Here is a 16751-nt window from a genome sequence, read left to right on the forward strand (position 1 = left end):
AGGACCCTTCCTTCTGTGACTAGTGAGAATGGTTAAATATTATTCAAAAAATCCTAGGACAGATTGGAAGCATGGTCTGTTACAGTATTTCTTATTTCTAAAGCCAATATTATTAATAAATTTATAATAATGACAACACATGTTTGAAGGTGAATGTCTTTAGTCTGAGGCTTCTCATAAATGCGGGGCCTGAGGCTTATCATAAAACCTCAAAGGGGTTCTATGACTAAATAACAACTGGAGATTTCTTTAGAAATCCTCAGAGAAGAGTGTTTCTAGCCCGTGGCACTAGAATCTTCCTAGTGAACAATCCCTCAAGTACCACGGGGTGGGAGATTAGAATGGCCCACCTTCATTGTTACCATGTAATGCCATGAGTTCCACCCTAAAAATTGTTAACAATGGGAAGCATGGATTCTAAGTTTTTCTCCTACATGTTCATTTCCTGTTAGACAGGGTGATGGGTAAAGGTCCATCCTGTTTTCCTGGGCTGCCTGGTCTGGGGATGCATCAAGACAGTGCCTAGGAAAATCGGTTCAAACATCAGAAATCTTTATCCCGTAGAACTGAGTCCTTCATGACACCAGCTCCTTCCCAGAGGAGTTAGATGTCCTCAGCACAGAAGCAGCATCAGGTATGGAGAAAATGATGGACTGACAATTCCTTACACACAAGTGGAGATTGACAAGGCATGGACCATTTCTTCATCTGTTTGGTGGACTTACCATGAACGCTTTCCTGGGTTTTGTTTTTGTGATCATGGAAGGGTATGAAATACAAAGGTCCTTTGTTGATTTTGAAGGTGACTCTGGCTTTAGCTCTAGAGTCACACAAACTTACATTTGAGCCCCGCCCCTCTGCCACTTACTTGCTTTGTGACCTTGGGCAAGTCTGTTCGTATTTCTAAACTTCAGTGTTCTCAAAAAATGTATATAAATAGTATTACCTGAGTAGCCCATGGGAAGTTTAAGTTCTATGATGCAAATAAAGCACTTAGCCAGTGCTTAGAGCACTGTAGGTGAAATAATAGTTAGCTTTAACTCTATATTATCAATATTGTTCTGTGATATAATTCTTTTTTTAAAAGATTTTTAAAAATTTATTTATTCAGGAGAGACACAGAGAGAGGCAGAGACATAGGCAGAGGGAGAAGCAGGCTTCATGCAGGGAGCTTGACTCAGGACTCGATTCCGGGACCCCAGGATCATGCCTTGGGCCAAAGGCAGATGTTCAACCACTGAACCACCCAGGGGCCCCATGTTCTGTGATATAATTATAGACATGACAGAAATCATTCTGCTTTGACAGGTGATAAAACGGAGAGTATTGAACTACTAACATATGCTATATCATGGATAAATCTCAAAAATTATGCCAAGTGAAAGAAGTTAGACAGAAGAGACCACCTATTGTATGATTCTATGTATCTAAAATGACCAGAAAAGGCGAATTTATAACAACAGAAAGTAGATTAGTGGTTGCCAGAAGCTGGAGGTAGGAAAGATGAGCTGTAAAAGGGCAAAAGGGGTCCAATGGTAGGGAGGGGGGGATGAAAATGATCTTAGACTGATTTATTCTGTGCTTGCTTCAGCAGCACATATATTGAAATTGGAATGATATGGAGAAGGTTAGCATTGGCTCCTGCTGAAGGATGACATGCAAATTCATAAAGTGTTCCATATTTTTTAAAAAAATGATTTATTTTCATGATCACACCACTTTGTAAATAACTGAAAATCGTTGGGTTGTATACCCCAAATAAGTGAGTTTTATGATATATAAAATATATGTGAATATGGTTGTTTTAAAAACTCAGAAACTATCACAGAAGAAGAACAGACTCCAGGTTTTCCGTTAGGTATTCTTGAGACTATGGTACAGTCATTTGCAACCCATTAGATGGGAGAGAGAAGGCAAACAGCAGGGGAGGAGCTACTGTTAGAATCTTCAGGAAAGGGACTCCTGGATGGCTCAGCGGTTGAGTATCTGCCTTCGGTTCAGGACGTGATCCTGGAGTTCTGGGATCGAGTCCCGCATCAGGCACCTTCATGGAGCCTGCTTCTCCTCTCTCCGCTTGTGTCGCTGCCTCTCTCTGTGTGTCTCTCATGAATAAATAAATAAAATCTAAAAAAAAAAAAAAAGAATCTCCAGGAAACAAGGGATAGAACTGAGACAATTGGAGAATGCAGAAATGACAGTATCTTGAGGGGAGAATGGGGCAAGAATAAAGTTTTTGGGGGGTTGTAAGAGAGTAAGTGGTAATGGTGACTGTTATTGAACTTTCAATATTCTAAAAAGCTTTATATTCTTGGGGCCCCTGGCTGGCTCAGTCAGGAGAATATGCAGCTCTTGATCTCAGGGTCCTGAGTTCAAGCTCCATGTTGGGCATGGAGCCTACTTAAAATAAAAATAAATAAATAGGAGCACCTGGGTGGCTCAGTTGGTTGAGAGTTGGACTCTGGTTTTGGCTCCTAGGTTTTGATCTCAGAGTTCTGAGATCCAGTGGAGCGGGGCTTCCTGCTCAGTGGGGAGTCTGCTTGAGATTCTCCTTCTCCCTCTGCCCCTCCCCTGCTCATACACACACTCTCTCAAATAAATAAATCTGGGACACCTGGGTGGCTCAGTGGTTGAGTGTCTGCCTTCGGCTCAGGTCGTGATCCCAGTTCAGGGATCGAGTGCCACATCGAGCTCCCTGCAAGGAGCCTGCTTCTCCCTCTGCCTGTGTCTCTGCCTCTCTCATGAATAAATAAATAAAATTTAAAAAATAAATTGCATAACATCTTATAAAATACGTAGTGTTATCTCCATTTCAGAGGTCATAAACTGAAGCACAGAAGAGTTTAAATAACTTGACCAAAATCATAAGCTAATACATGGCAATCAGGATCGGAACCCAGGTATTTTGTTCCAGAACACTTGCATTTTACAGTGATGCTACTAATGCATATGAAAAGGAGGAGAGTGACATCAAGGGTCTGAGCAAAAACTGAGTTATATGTATGATCCTGGAATATTCTGAGGCTTTGCCTGAGGAAATATGATTTTTTAAAAAAGATTTTATTTATTTATGAGAGACACAGAGACAGAGAAAGAGGCAGAGACACAGGCAGAGGGAAAAGCAGGTTCCACACAGGGAACCTCATGTGGGACTCAATCCCGAGTCTCCAGGATCACACCCTGGGCTGAAGGCAATACTAAACTGCTTGAGCCACTGGGGCTGCCCACGATGTAGTTTTATGTGTAATAAAGAACCCTATCAAAAAAAAAAAAAACCCTATCGGACACTTAGGTGAGAGTGAACCCAACTCAGTTTATTGCTGCTGGGTGCCATTTTTCTATATAAATATTTTAAAATGCCAGACGAGCCCTTCATTTCTGCATGTTTGAAGTGTGGCCATGCTTATTTCCCATAGTATGAATTGAGCTCATGTTTCTGAGACGACGTTCAGGCTAGCTTAAACAATCCCAGAATCCCAGCCCATAGTGCAGGTCACATTCCCCTTCCTAGCCTCTTTCACAGTGACCCTCCTTCAGCCAAGAGTGCCTTTCCCACTCCAGTTCCCGTCCCTGAAAATCCTGTTCAACTTTTCAGTGGTATTTCCTTCAGAGTGTAATGCCTTTCTGCCTTCCTGGATTAAAAAGAAACAAAAACCGTGTTTTAAAGATCTCTCCTGGTTGGCTGCATTGAGAGAGAATATGTGCCACATCCACACAAAACTTGAGAAGTAATGAATTAAAAATTGCAATGCTTTCAAGTCCCCCTCCCCCCCAAGACTGCACCTAATCTTTCTGTTTGAATAGTGTGAATAGATAAAGTGGAAGGAATATTCTCACTTCTTTCATTCTTTGGGTTTAAAGGATCTAAAAAAACTATTTGCACACATTAAATAGGCAATTTGTAAGTGGATACTGTACAGGGATGAGAAGAATTTGAAGGGAAAGTTAACATAGTAATGGAAAGATCAGAGAAGAGTGGACAAGTGATAACCATCTGGTGGTCTTGGGATGGAAAGGGGTATGATTTTTTTAAAAATCTTTATTGTTTTTGGTGTGTGGGAAATACAAAATTAATGCATGCTTATTTTAAAAGAAATCAAACTTTGAAGAAATATATAGTGTAGGAAGTTAATGCTCCACATTCCCTCCTCTCAGGATCACCCCAAAGATAAACAATGTAACAGTTAGGTAGACATTTCTCCAGATGTATGTACATGTAAAATATACATATATTTCCTGTATAATCATCCATGAAATAAGTCACTAATCCTATCCGAGTGAGTTGTAGACATTTACTCACAATTTGTTTCTGCATTTTAACGAATATGGAGTCCTACCATATCTACTGTCTTTTATAATCCACTTTCTTTTTCATTTAATGTAAGCTTAGATCTGTTTGCCTGTGAGCTTGTCTTTTACATACAGTATTTCTTGATATGTGTACTCATTATATATTCAGCCAATTTATTTCTCTATTGATGAATAGTCAGGTTCCACTTTTTCATTATCACTAAAATGGCATTGTAAATCTTTTTGAAAGCATTGTGTAGGAAAATCTTCAAAAAGTGAGATTGTGGGGACAAACGAAATAATAACTAAATTCATAAATGTCAAAATTGTTCCAAAGAGGTTTTATCTGGTTGGTTGTTGTTGTTTACGTTTCACCAATAGAGTGAGGCTAACAGTGTCCTTGAATGTTGTCATCCGTCTTCAAAGTTCTTCTGGACAAACTGAATTATATAGAAAATAGGTTTCTTGGGCAGCCCGGGGGGCTTAGCGGTTTAGCGCCGCCTTCAGCCCAGGGCATGATCCTGGAGACCCGGGATCGAGTCCCACGTCGGGCTCCCTGCGTGGAGCCTGCTTCTCCCTCTGCCTGGGTCTCTGCAACCCCCTCTGTGTCTCTCATAAATAAATAAAATCTTAAAAAAAGAAAATAGGTTTCTTTATTTGTGTGTTTTTAATATTTTACTTATTTATTCATGAGAGACACACAGAGAGAGGAGCAGAGACCCAGGCAGAGGGAGAAGCAGGCTCTGTGCAGGGATCCCGACGTGGGACTCGATCCCGGGTCCCCAGGATCACACTCTGGGCTGAAGGCGGCGCTAAACCGCCAAGCCACCCGGGGATTCCAGGTTTCTTTATTTGAACTTGACAGAGCATCATCTCCCCTTTGGGCTTGGCTGAAAATAGATGAGCGGCCTTCGAAGCGCACACGAGCGTCAGGGAGCGCCAGCGTGTGTCCGAGCAAGGGGCAGGTGAGCACTCCGCGGGTCGGGGTGCCTGCAGGGCTCCCCACGACTCCCAGGGGCCAGGATGCAGCCGCTCGGAGCCCGAGGCTTTCGCAGCAGATGGAGAATCCATTTTTAAGCTCAGGCAGCAAAGGGCCCGAGGATCGAATTTCCTCCCCACAAGTCCGTCGGGTTGGTTTCGGGGCCCTCCCCGGCCTCGGCGCAGGCTCCGGGCCCCGCCGCCGCCCCCCCGCGACTGAGAGCCCCGCCCGCCGCCCCGCAGCCGCGGCCGCGCGCCCGGGGGTTGGTCCGTGAGCGCTGCCGGGGCGCCCGGAGCCGCCGGGTTCGCTGGCCCCGCGCCGCCGCGCACCTGCCCGCAGCCGGGGTTCCGACGCGCATCCCCGCGCCTCTCGGGTTTGGGGCACCCAGGGAGCAGGGGACCCACAGCCGAAGCCTGAGCGCCGCGGGCTCGGTCCCTGCCGGCAACGCACTCCTTTCCTGCCTGCCCACCTTTCAGTGGAGAGTAAGTCCCACCGGTGGCAAAAGGAAACTAGACCCAGGCTGACCTCTGCCGTTTAGGGTGGGCTGGGGTAGGAGCGGTAGAGCTTTGGGGCTCAGACCAGCCAGCCCACCGTTGGCCAGAGTTATCTGTGTTCTTCACGTATGGGATATTCCCCCCTCCCAGGTCCCCACCTAGTCAAACTCTTCCTTGGGTCAGTGGACTGCAGAAGACTCGGCAATTGGCCTAATAGACCATTTCTGGCCTAGAGCTGTTGGCCAATCCCGAATTTTAAAACAATTCAAATCAGCTGCCAACATGCAAAACAAAAACAAAACAAAACAAAACAAAACAAAACCAACCAACCAACCAACCAACCAAACAAACAAACAAAAACCAAAACAAAACTAGAGGCTTTAGTTTGTGTCCCAGCTGGAGTCACAGAATGCCATAATGGGGGCATGCCAGAAAACAAATCCTTTTGGCTTCCTCTGATACCCAAAGCTGTGAATTGGCTAAGGTCTCCCACTGGGTAGCAGACTTGGGATCCGTAATCTATTCACAGAAGAGTCAAGTGACTAGTGCAAGGTCACCCAGACAGGCAATGGCAGGGGCAGGTTTTTTTGTTTGTTTGTTTTGTTTTTTTAAATTTTATTTATTCATTCATGAGAGAAAGAGAGAGAGAGACTGGCAGAGACACAGGCAGAGGGAAGCAGGCTCCATGCAGGGAGCCCGACATGGGACTGGATCCTAGGTCTCCAGGATCACGCCCTGGGCTGAGGGCTGCGCCAAACCGCTGAGCCACCCGGGCTGCCCCCAGGGGCAGGTTTAGAGCCGGCTTTCCGGACCACTTTTCTTGGCTGCCTGGGGCCTCAAGACAGCACAGCCATTGGCCAAAGATGTTGCACATGACTCTGACCTAGACTAGAGCTTTTGACCTAGTAGTCATTGGTCAGACCAGCCAAACTTCCCTTGCCTCCAACTACACTTATAGAATGGAGAGAATCCATAAGGCCTGGCATGTGTCTTAGTTTCAGCTCTCAGGTACTAGGTTCTTATATAAGAGACTTTAGAGACCCATGGGCAGCTGTTCTTCATCCTTATGCACAGCCTGAAAATAGACCTGGCCAGTACTATGGCAATTATATTTGAACATGCTCATGTGACCCCACGGGAAATTGGTGTACCTAGTCATCAGGGAATTTCCCCAAACCTTCAAACCTACCACCTGCAGGGTAGATGGAAACCAGAAAAGTAATGGCCATATCATATGGCCAGCCTTGTCATAATTCTGAGTTTTGTCCTCCATTTTTCAGCAGGGAGCCAGAAAGAACTGGCTAGACTTGCAGAGGGTTCACAGTGCTGGAGACTCCCTATCGTAAAACCAGTACAAGGAAACACAGTGGATGGAAAATGAGTTGTTAGAGATAATAAGTGGTGTGGGAAAGGAGAAATACTTCTGAAATGGCTTCTTATTTTACTTAGGGGCATTTCCCACCCAAGGCTAAAGCATGTAAAATAGGCCAGAGATCCTGATGTTTCTCCATCAAGGAAATAAAAGTTTGAAGCATTTATGTTAAGTTAGCATATGGAATATCTATCCATAACTGCATTAGCTCTTCAGGCATATCCTCTTACCCCCCTAGCAGTAAATGAACAGCTTACCAAAGCAACATTTTGTGTGTGTGTGTGTGTGTGTGTGTGTGTGTGTGTGAGAGAGAGAGAGAGAGAGAGAGAGAGACTCAGTTTGGATTTAAAAACAAGAAGGCTTAACAATACCTACTCTATATGAAATTACCACCCCATTTTAATAAGGTCCAAGTTGTTTAATGGCTCATTTAAAGTCTCACAGCAAATTGAGAACAGAATAAAAACAGAAAGAGTTGGCTGTTTTTCTGAATTGGTCTTCAGAGAAAGGCTTGCTCATTTTCATTCTATCTCTAGAGAAACTTCTCATTTGCCTTCTTCATAACCTTTCAACAATATCTCACTTAGATATTATTACTGTGCAGGTAAAATAATTTTTAAAAAATATTTTTTATTTATTTCTTTGAGAGAGAGAGCAAGGACAAGCAGGTGGGAGGGGCAGGAGGAAAGGGAGAAGCAGGTTCCCAGTGGAGCAGGGAGCCTGATGGAGGGCTCCATCCCAGGACCTTAAGATCATGACCTCAGCCGAAGGCAGATGCTTAAGGAATTGAGCCACCCAGGTGCCCCCCAAAATTTTAAGTGGCATAATGTATACATAAAACATAATTAGTTCGTTGGTTATGCTTTAGCAACTTTTTCCTTGGTTCACTGCCTGCCCAGAAAAAACGTTTAATATTGACTGAGGTTCTACAAAGATGTTATATAACTTGTCAGTGGAAAATACCACACACACACACACACACACACACACACACACCACTGTATCACCACCTAGAACAACTTGGGAAATCTACTTTTTTTTTATAGGCCTTTCTCTTTTTTTCCCTCTCCATCTTTTTAAAGATTATTTATTTATGTACTTGAGAGAGAGAGAGAGAGAGCCAGAGAGAGTGCATGAGCAGGGAGGTTGGGGAGAGGGAGAAACAGGTTCCTTGTGGAGCAGGGAGCCCCCATGTGGGGCTCAATCCAGGACCCTGAAATCAGGACCTGAGCTGAAGGCCAATGCTTAACCAACCCAGGCACCCCTCTTTATTGATCTTTTTAATTCAGAAAACGTGACTCCTATGATTCCCGTTCTCTTGTAGGCCTTTGGTCTTTTTTGTGTGGTGCTCCATGATGTCAGAGAGCCAGGCTTCTTCCACTTTGTTGTGTGCCATACCTAGGTCTAGGATGTCAGGACACAAGCCGCGGGCAGCCGGACAGAGGAACGATAAAGGAGACTGTGCAAAGGGCTTACATATTTCTGTTTCATAAGGAAGGTGCCTGGAAGCGGCTATATGACATTTCTGCTGATATTTGGTCTGCTGAATTTAGTCCTAAGCCTACTCCTAGTTGCAGGAAAGGCAGACTTTAGACTTGAAAGCCATGTGGACAACTGAAGTTTGGATGCTCTTTCGTCATGAAAGAAGGGGAGGCAGCTGTTTCTGTTGCAGTAACTCTGTTACCAAGTGACTAGCACAGTGTAGGGCACATAGTAGGATGGCAGTAAATATTATTTCAATTTAGTCAAACCAAAATGTTCTTTGGGGGTTTCTGGGACCTTCGCCAGGAAGATTAATAACCTCAGAATCTTCTGCTGGGCACAGAGACAAGAAGCAGGGAGTAGAAGCTAGTGAGGATTCAGGTAATTTTGCTTTCCAAATTTGCTATACCTTTAAGTCAGCCTTCTGGAGAAAGGAGAAATCCTTGTAATGTATTCTTTCCATCTCCCAAAGTTCCGTGAAAAACTGCCCAACATGGTGTCTTCCTCTCATTGCTTATACTATTCACAACCCATAGATACTGAAGAAAGTCCCACATCACCAAAACATTCTCTCTTTCCTCAAAATATAAAAGAGACGGGCGGGAATCATTCTCATTTGGCAATTTACAATATTTGTGGCATTAAGCCAGTGACATTACTGTAAGGCACTGGGCAGTATGCTCCTCGGTTAAGCCTGTGAAGGAAATGAGAAATCGTGGAAGTCTTCTCATCTCCTGCTCTCCTCATTTCCTCAATCCTGTCTCCAGCCTCCCTTTCACCATTTCCTACAATACTGGTAAAGTGCTGATGTGTCACTAAGGACTGAGCAGGTGTTGGCTTACCAAGTGGCTCCTCCCAGAGGGTGTACTACTTAATGAGCAGAAGAAAACCTTTATGTGTTCAAAGGTTAAAAGCTAAAATAACAATAGGGCTCCATTTGGGGCCATAACTATGTGAAGAAGGTGAGGCAGCTTACTCACATTCATTTTACACGGGAGTAAACAGGAGTTCCTGAAGGTTGAGTAGCTCGTCCAAGCCCACTAGCGGTGGAGCCAGTACTGAAACCCTAAATACAGGTTGCAACCTACTGGTTGCAGAGGATTCTTGCTTCACTTATCTTCCCTTCATTCCACAAACTCAGAGAACTCTCTGAGGCTCACATTCAGGGAAGTAACACACCACAGTAATAATAGTTAACATTTATTGAGCTTAGTATATGCTAGGTACTCTTTTAAGTGCTTTATATGTACTAACTCATTTTGTTGTCCTATGGCCCCATTTTACAGATGAGGCAACAGAGGCTCTCTCTCAGAAGTTGACTAACTTGTCCAACATCACACAGCATAGTGAGTGGCAGAGTTGGAATTAGAACTCAAACAATCTAACTTGAGTCTGTACATTTAACTCTTATACTAAACTGCCCCTACATTTGTTATGATTTATGGATCATCTGGCTATACCTTTAAACTACCATAAAGGGGCAGCCCGGGTGGCTCAGTGGTTTAGCACTGCCTTCAGCCCAGGGCGTGATCCTGGAGACCCAGGATCGGGTCCCACGTCAGGTACCCTGCATGGAGCCTGCTTCTCCTTCTGCTTCTGTTTCTGCCTCTCTCTCTCTCTCTCCCTCTCTGCCTCTCTCTGTCTCTCATGAATAAATAAATTTTTAAAAAATAAAAAAAAAACTACCATAAAGGAAAAATTCTATTAGCACATGAGGCATGTTTTGATTTTCTTCTCATTACCTTAGATCTCTGTGGATGGAGTTACAGAAAGGACGCAGGATCCTGGATGCCATCTATGATGGTGCTACAAATATGCCAGCCAGATAATTCTTTACCTCATTATGCACCTACCATCTGCATATTTGTTGAACTCCAACAAATGCACGGATGCACTGTGGTTATTTATTCCTGGGAAATGTAACTGGTAAAATGTTGATGAGAGTGTAGGGAGAGGGGCACAAACGTATTATTGGTTCTCTGGGCACCATTCCCCTGCATGTTACATTCACTGCTGATTCTCACTGACCAAGGGTACACTATTGAGAAAGGAAAATCACAGACATAGTAGGTGAGGTAGAGGCACTGCCACAGTGGGACAAGAGGGAATTTGCATTCACTGAGTACTCATCATAGGCCAGGAACTGTTCTAGGCTTTTCCTTTTTTTTTTTTTTTTTTTTTTAAGATTAAGATTTTATTTATTTACTTGACAGAAAGAGAGAAAGAGAGAGAGGGAGAAGCAGATTCCCTGCTGAGCATGGAGCCCAATGTGGGGCTCCATCCTAGGACCCTGAGATCATGACCTGAGCCAAAGGCAGACACTTAACCAGCTGAGCCACCCAAGTGCTCCATGTGCTAGGCCTTTTCCATTTCACATCTCATCAAATCTTCAGAACAGCGCTGAGAGGCAGGCAGCTGTATCTTAGATCGGATATCTTGCAGCTTTGGTCTGCTCAAGGTCACTGGCTAGTAAGTACCAGAGTGGGGGTCCAAGCTCATGTCTGTCTGGCTTCCAAGTGCATGCTCTTACCTTGTCACCATTTGTCTTTGAAGTATAAGAAATCTTGGCTGGGCAAATTTGAGAGCACTCTTCCACCACCAATTCTGTTCTCATAGCAGCTGCAGATTGTCCTCTATCTTCCCAAAAATCCCTGGGATCTGTTTCTCTCCATCCTGGACTCAAAATCCAGGCCTCACTGCACAGCAGACCAGCTCCTTGCTGCTCCTTTCTGCTGGATCAGAAGATATCAGAATTTGCATCCATAGGGAAAAGTGGATTCATAGCTATTGGAAGGTAAGCTGTATATTTACAAGCCTGGGTTTTCCTTTGGCTCTCATTCACTTACCTGTGTAACCTCAGATCAGTTGCTTAACCTCCTTATGCCTCAGTTTCTTCACCTATGAAGTGGGGAGCCCTATGCTCCCCTCTGAGGATTGTTGTGAGACATAAGAAAGAAAGTGTACCTATCATGCTCTTACCTTAGAGCATGAGCACATGAACTTCTCCATTTTCCACTGTGTATATTGGGGAGAAAAATGGGAGTTGTGATGGAAGAAAGGAATAGAAAGAAAACTGGTCCATTTTTGGAGGTAATCTGACTCTTCAGGTGCTGACAGGCCATATTTAAGATGAAAATCATGGCCTGACTATTGACACTTGTGAAAGTACAGACCCCTTCCTCAGGGCCGAAGACCAGGGCAGAGTTACATCCTGGATCTGGGTTCCTTTGGCCCTTTCCATGCCTATTTTTATTTATTTATTTATTTATTTATTTATTTATTTATTTATTTATTTTCATGCCTATTTTTAAAACAGTGACCTTTCTTTCCTCTTCTAATTCTTTCCAAGAACAGAAAGGCTGACTCTAGAATAATTATGAAAACATTCCAAAGTTGACATATTGCCAATAATAGAAGTTATGAAACAACTGTAAGTCCATTATAATAAGAAGTTGCATTAATAGCACAGTATGTTTTGAATACTTATAAATTATTTCCTTTGTCGGTACTGCCAGGCTTTAAGGATGGGCCAGGGAGTAAGAATGATTCATTCATTCATTCTGCAGGATTCTCTCAAAGTCCACTCTTGCCTGTGAGAAGTCTGAGGCTTTGATCCTTACTGTGGCTCTGTGACCTTGGTCAAGTCCTCTGAACTCTCCAAATCCTGGCTTCCTCCACTAGAAACTGGAAAGAACAACTCTGACCTCTGCCACCTCCTTAGGGATGGTAGGAGGAGCAAACCAAATGCTGGATGGAGAAGTCCTTTGGAGCATCCTAAGCTAATGGAGACATGTCAAGGATTAATATGATGATACATGAATATGTGTCTAAAGTGAGATGAAAGAAAAATGAGAAACAAAGACAAAGATGTCAAAAGGAGTAACAGTGCTCCTTGCTTTGCAATTCATTAGCTGGGTGATCTGGGCAGAGGCACTTAACCCCTCTGGGTCCTGGTTTCCTATCCATAAAATGGGGATTATATTAATAGTTATTCTTCCTATTACACGGAACTATTTTATCAAATGGAAGCAGTGACTGAAAATGTTACCTGTGGGAAAAGACCAACTGTTAATTATTTTTAATACTACTGGTAGTAATGCCTGGTGAAATTCTTATTAAGTAGAATAGGAGCCTGGCCTATGGCTTCACACTACTGGGATTCAAATATTACCTCTGCCACTAGCAGGCTATGTGATCTTGAGTAGCATTTAACCCATCTTTGACTTAGTTTCTCCATCTTACTTTACAGAGCTGTAGGGATTAAGTGATATAATGCATGTAAAACATTTAAATAGCACTCTATACACAGAAGATCTTGATAGCTACCTTTATTGGGTATTTTTGGTAGCACCGTGGCCTCGCACTGCCTACTTTATTTTTTTTTTAATTTTTATTTATTTATGATAGTCACACAGAGAGAGAGAGAGAGGCAGAGACACAGGCAGAGGGAGATGCAGGCTCCATGTACCAGGAGCCCGACATGGGATTCGATCCCGGGTCTCCAGGATCACGCCCTGGGCCAAAGGCAGGTGCTAAACCACTGCGCCACCCAGGGATCCCCTTACTTTATAATATTAGCTATACATTTAGCCTATTAAATAGCATCCCAGAATATGTCTGATACTAGGAAAGTCTGACTGAATGAAAACACATCTATATCAATAGCTACAAGGCTCAGGCTTTTTTGGCTCCTACTAAAGCAGCTTGCTTTTAACCAGCCACCAACAAATGGCTCAATCACCATCTTGAGATATCCACAATAAAGATACTTGTGTATCTCGAGCTGGTGCTGGGTCCTTTGGGTCCCTGCCCATAGTCTTTGAGGGACACCCCAAGAAAGTCTATTTCTGTGCCTCAATTTCCTTGTCCCCAGTTACTCCCAAGGCCCTTCTTTCCATTCCATTTGTTCTCTATCAGGATGCATACCCAAACATGGAAGGGTTGCTTTTTTCCCCTCTGTAGCCAGTGAACCAATCACAACTTGGCCTCTGACTCCCTTTTGTGAGAGAAATCTCTGAGTAGGGCAGGTTTTCCACTCTGTTCCAACTCCTGCAGTTACAAAGCAGTTTCTGATCTGCAACCAGGGGAGCCATGGACTTAGGCAGTGGATAAATGAGAATATGAGTGAGGAGCTAAATTAGATAATGACATCATTAGGTGATAATGACATCATTAGGTAATGAGTTAATGCACAAAGAGATACATGGAGGCAGTAAGATGGAAAGAACAAGAGTGAATAAACAGAGGCATAAAGTTCTATACTGAGGCAAACAAATATTCCAGGCACAGTGGAAAATCATGGGAACTTAGAAACTAGGCTGATGGAATCCAAAAGGCAGCAGTTCTTAAACTGGAGTGTACACCAAAAATCACTCGGAGGGCTTGTGAAAACAGACTGCTGGTTCCCTCTCCAGAGTTGCTAATTCATTAATACTGCAGTGGGACCTGCAAATTTACATTTCTTACAAGTTCCCAGACGGTACAGGGACTACACTTCAACAAACCCTGCCAAAGGGAATGGGGAACGTTGCTATGTTGTTCATAAAGTGGGCCTCAAAACTAAGTGAGGCTCAAAGTAAAAGCGTTTGAGGACTGTGGAGACAAGGTTGTCTAAGAGGCTCCCCAATGCCTGGGCTTCGTGCCCACGACGAATAGGGTCCACGCATGTGTTGGGGGCGTGATTGATCATCCTGGCTGATCGCGGGCATCCCTAACCCCCCCCCCCCCCACACACACACACACAAGACTCGTCTTCTATAAGCCTTAAGAGGTTGGGGTCGGGGTTTCAAGCCCCCTCTCAAAGGAGGAAGGTAGCGTATTAGGAGAGCCCCTAGCTCCCTCCAGCCCCTCACCCCCGCATGGTTGGTGACCGGCCCCTAGAAGCCTAGGCCTCGGCCGCGAACCGCCACCCCCCTTCCCGGGGTCCAGCTCGGAAGGGGGGCTTGAGGGCGGGGTGGGGCTCCCTCCCTACGCAGGTAGGCTGCCCTGGGGGAGGGGAACGGAGGCTTCGGGCGGGGCCGCGGGATCCGAGCCAGCGCGGATGCTGGACGCACCGCAGCTTCCGCCTCTGGCGGTCGGCAGTGGGGGGCGCACCGAGACAGCAATTCGGGAGCTACGCTTTGTCCCCGTCGCAGCAAGGGGAGGGAGGGGAGGAGGGCGCAGGAAGGGCCGCGGGGACTGGACTGGAAGGCCGACCGGCTTCAAGGCCGGAAAGGGCCTCTCTGGCGGCTCCAGGCCGCACCTGGCAGGGCCCTGCGGGGGACGGAAGGGACGGAGACTCGTCCGGAGCCAGCCTGGGAGCGCGCCCCAGTCCCGGGCGGGGGACACCGTGTCCTCTGAGCCCACATCCCTCCTGCTCTCCCTTCACTACAGCGGGCTCCTCCTAGCTGGTACCCCACCGTGCGAAGCTCACTGGGGCGGGCGAGCCTCCCTCCCTCCCTCCAGGCCAGGCCTCCGAGCCGGGAACGCAGTCCCTCCACGTCGCGGCGCCCTCCGGCCCTTCCAGTTCTCAGCCACCTTTCCCCGTGCCCCGCTCCTCTGAGACTTACGGTAACAGCCCCGCGCCGCTCCCGCCGACCCTCGGCCGCCGCAGGGGCAGCGCCCGCCAAACCTGGGAAGGGTGGCCCCTGGCCGCGGGTTCCAGTCACACCCAAGGCACCCCGGTTGTCGGCGCTGTTAGGGGACGCCGTCTCGGCCCTGGGCGCGCAGCGCTAACGTCAGAGAGCACCGGGCTTTTGCAGGCTGGACGACTCGGGTTCAAATCCTAGCCGGGCCACTCCCGGCGGGACCCTAGGCACGTTCCGCAACCTTTCTAAGAGTCGGTTTCCCGCTGCACGACGCGAGGAACTGTACCCCCTCGGGGCTCTCTGCGAAGCTCAGTAGGAGGAATGGAACTAGTCCGGGTCAGGAGAGGGCTCTATAAAAATCAGGCCCCAGAACTCCTCACCACGAGGGTTTTTCCATTTCGCGGGAGGGCGAGGCTTAGCCCGCCCAACCGGTTGGACTTCCTCGCCTTGGGGCGGTTCTCCTGCCCCCACCGCGGGACACCGACTCCGTTTGCAGGCCGGCGCCACCGCGTCTCCTGGCCCGGCTTCGCCGAGTGGAGAGAGAGGAAGGAGGTGGGTCTGCTCCTTGGCCAGGGAACCAAGAGAGACAGACGTAGGGTCAGTGAGCTCGCAGAAAGACTCCCAGAAGAAAACCCGCACCCGGGAAGAAGCATTTAGGGCCATTTAGGGTTAGTGGAGTCGTAGAAGAGCGATCCCATGGGGTAAAATGATTCCACCCAGATAAGGGTCTGCGCATCCCCCGGTTGGACCACCCTGACCAGGCCACAGTAGGCCACTTCCCTCTTCCTGAACAAGGATGAGAGTGGAGAGGGCACTGCTGGGGAAAGGGCAGGGCTCTCAGGCTCATCTGGCCTTTGGCCAGTCCAGGGCTTGGAAAGGGTTTGTGTCTGAACAAAATCTATTTACAAACACAAAAAAGTGAAAACTGTCTTCCTCCCTGTCCCTCTCCATGAGTAAAGGAACCAACCCATGGTGTACAGGACTCCCTGATAATAACTGGCCACTTCCCTGCATTGCATTTCCCCCTTACCCTTAGGCCAAACCAAGTTGTGTCTTTTACAGAAGCCCCAGCCTGGCCATTCTCTCTCCCAACATACACCTCCAGGGCCTCCATGCACCATGGAGGCAAGTGCAGAGCCTGAAGAATATGCTCAGGTCAAGATGCAGGGTGGGGAGTCCTGGCCATACCCTCAGGTTTTGTTCCTTGGGTCAATCAATCCTGGAGGACAGTTTGAGAGAGGCAGCTGCCTTGTCAGAGAAAACACCTTGGTAAAGCAATACCCCCTATCAAAAGGATCTGGCAATTGTGTCTGGGCTTTGTTGGTTGGCATGGGGCTATTGTGGGGAGAGGAATCTCAGAAGTGGACAGCTAACTTCAATGCCTCTATGTACTTTTCCGGGGCAGAGATTTGCCAGATATGTGAAGGGGTCATGACTCCCAAGAGGTTCAAGTGGGCAAGTATAACTCTAGTGAGTTTTGCCCCCTTTCCAGATGGATGCTCAGGGCCTCAGTGGATTTTTATGATCACAGAGGGACTGGACTTTGTCTCTTAGGGTCTCCAGAATCACTT

The 16751-nt window shown here is 46.3% G+C and overlaps 1 long non-coding RNA gene and 1 other non-coding gene across 3 annotated transcripts; one reads left to right on the forward strand and one right to left on the reverse strand.

Annotated features, from left to right (window-relative positions):
* Positions 1–1578: 1578 nt before the first annotated feature.
* Positions 1579–1686, forward strand: LOC119867699. The gene has a single exon (XR_005369857.1). It is a non-coding gene; the product is annotated as a U6 spliceosomal RNA (small nuclear RNA).
* A 380-nt stretch (positions 1687–2066) lies between these two features.
* LOC119867301 lies at positions 2067–15698 on the reverse strand. Of its 2 annotated transcripts, none has more exons than XR_005369615.1 (3): positions 15163–15698; positions 11145–11343; positions 2067–2124 (listed from the first exon to the last, which is right to left on the reverse strand). It is a non-coding gene; the product is annotated as an uncharacterized LOC119867301 (long non-coding RNA). The 2 variants fall into 2 exon arrangements; XR_005369614.1 differs by lacking the exon at positions 2067–2124 and adding an exon at positions 8306–9308.
* Between the last annotated feature and the right edge of the window lie 1053 nt (positions 15699–16751).

This window comes from Canis lupus, chromosome 14, assembly GCF_011100685.1.
Source record: "Canis lupus familiaris isolate Mischka breed German Shepherd chromosome 14, alternate assembly UU_Cfam_GSD_1.0, whole genome shotgun sequence".
Taxonomy (NCBI): Eukaryota; Metazoa; Chordata; class Mammalia; order Carnivora; family Canidae; genus Canis; species Canis lupus.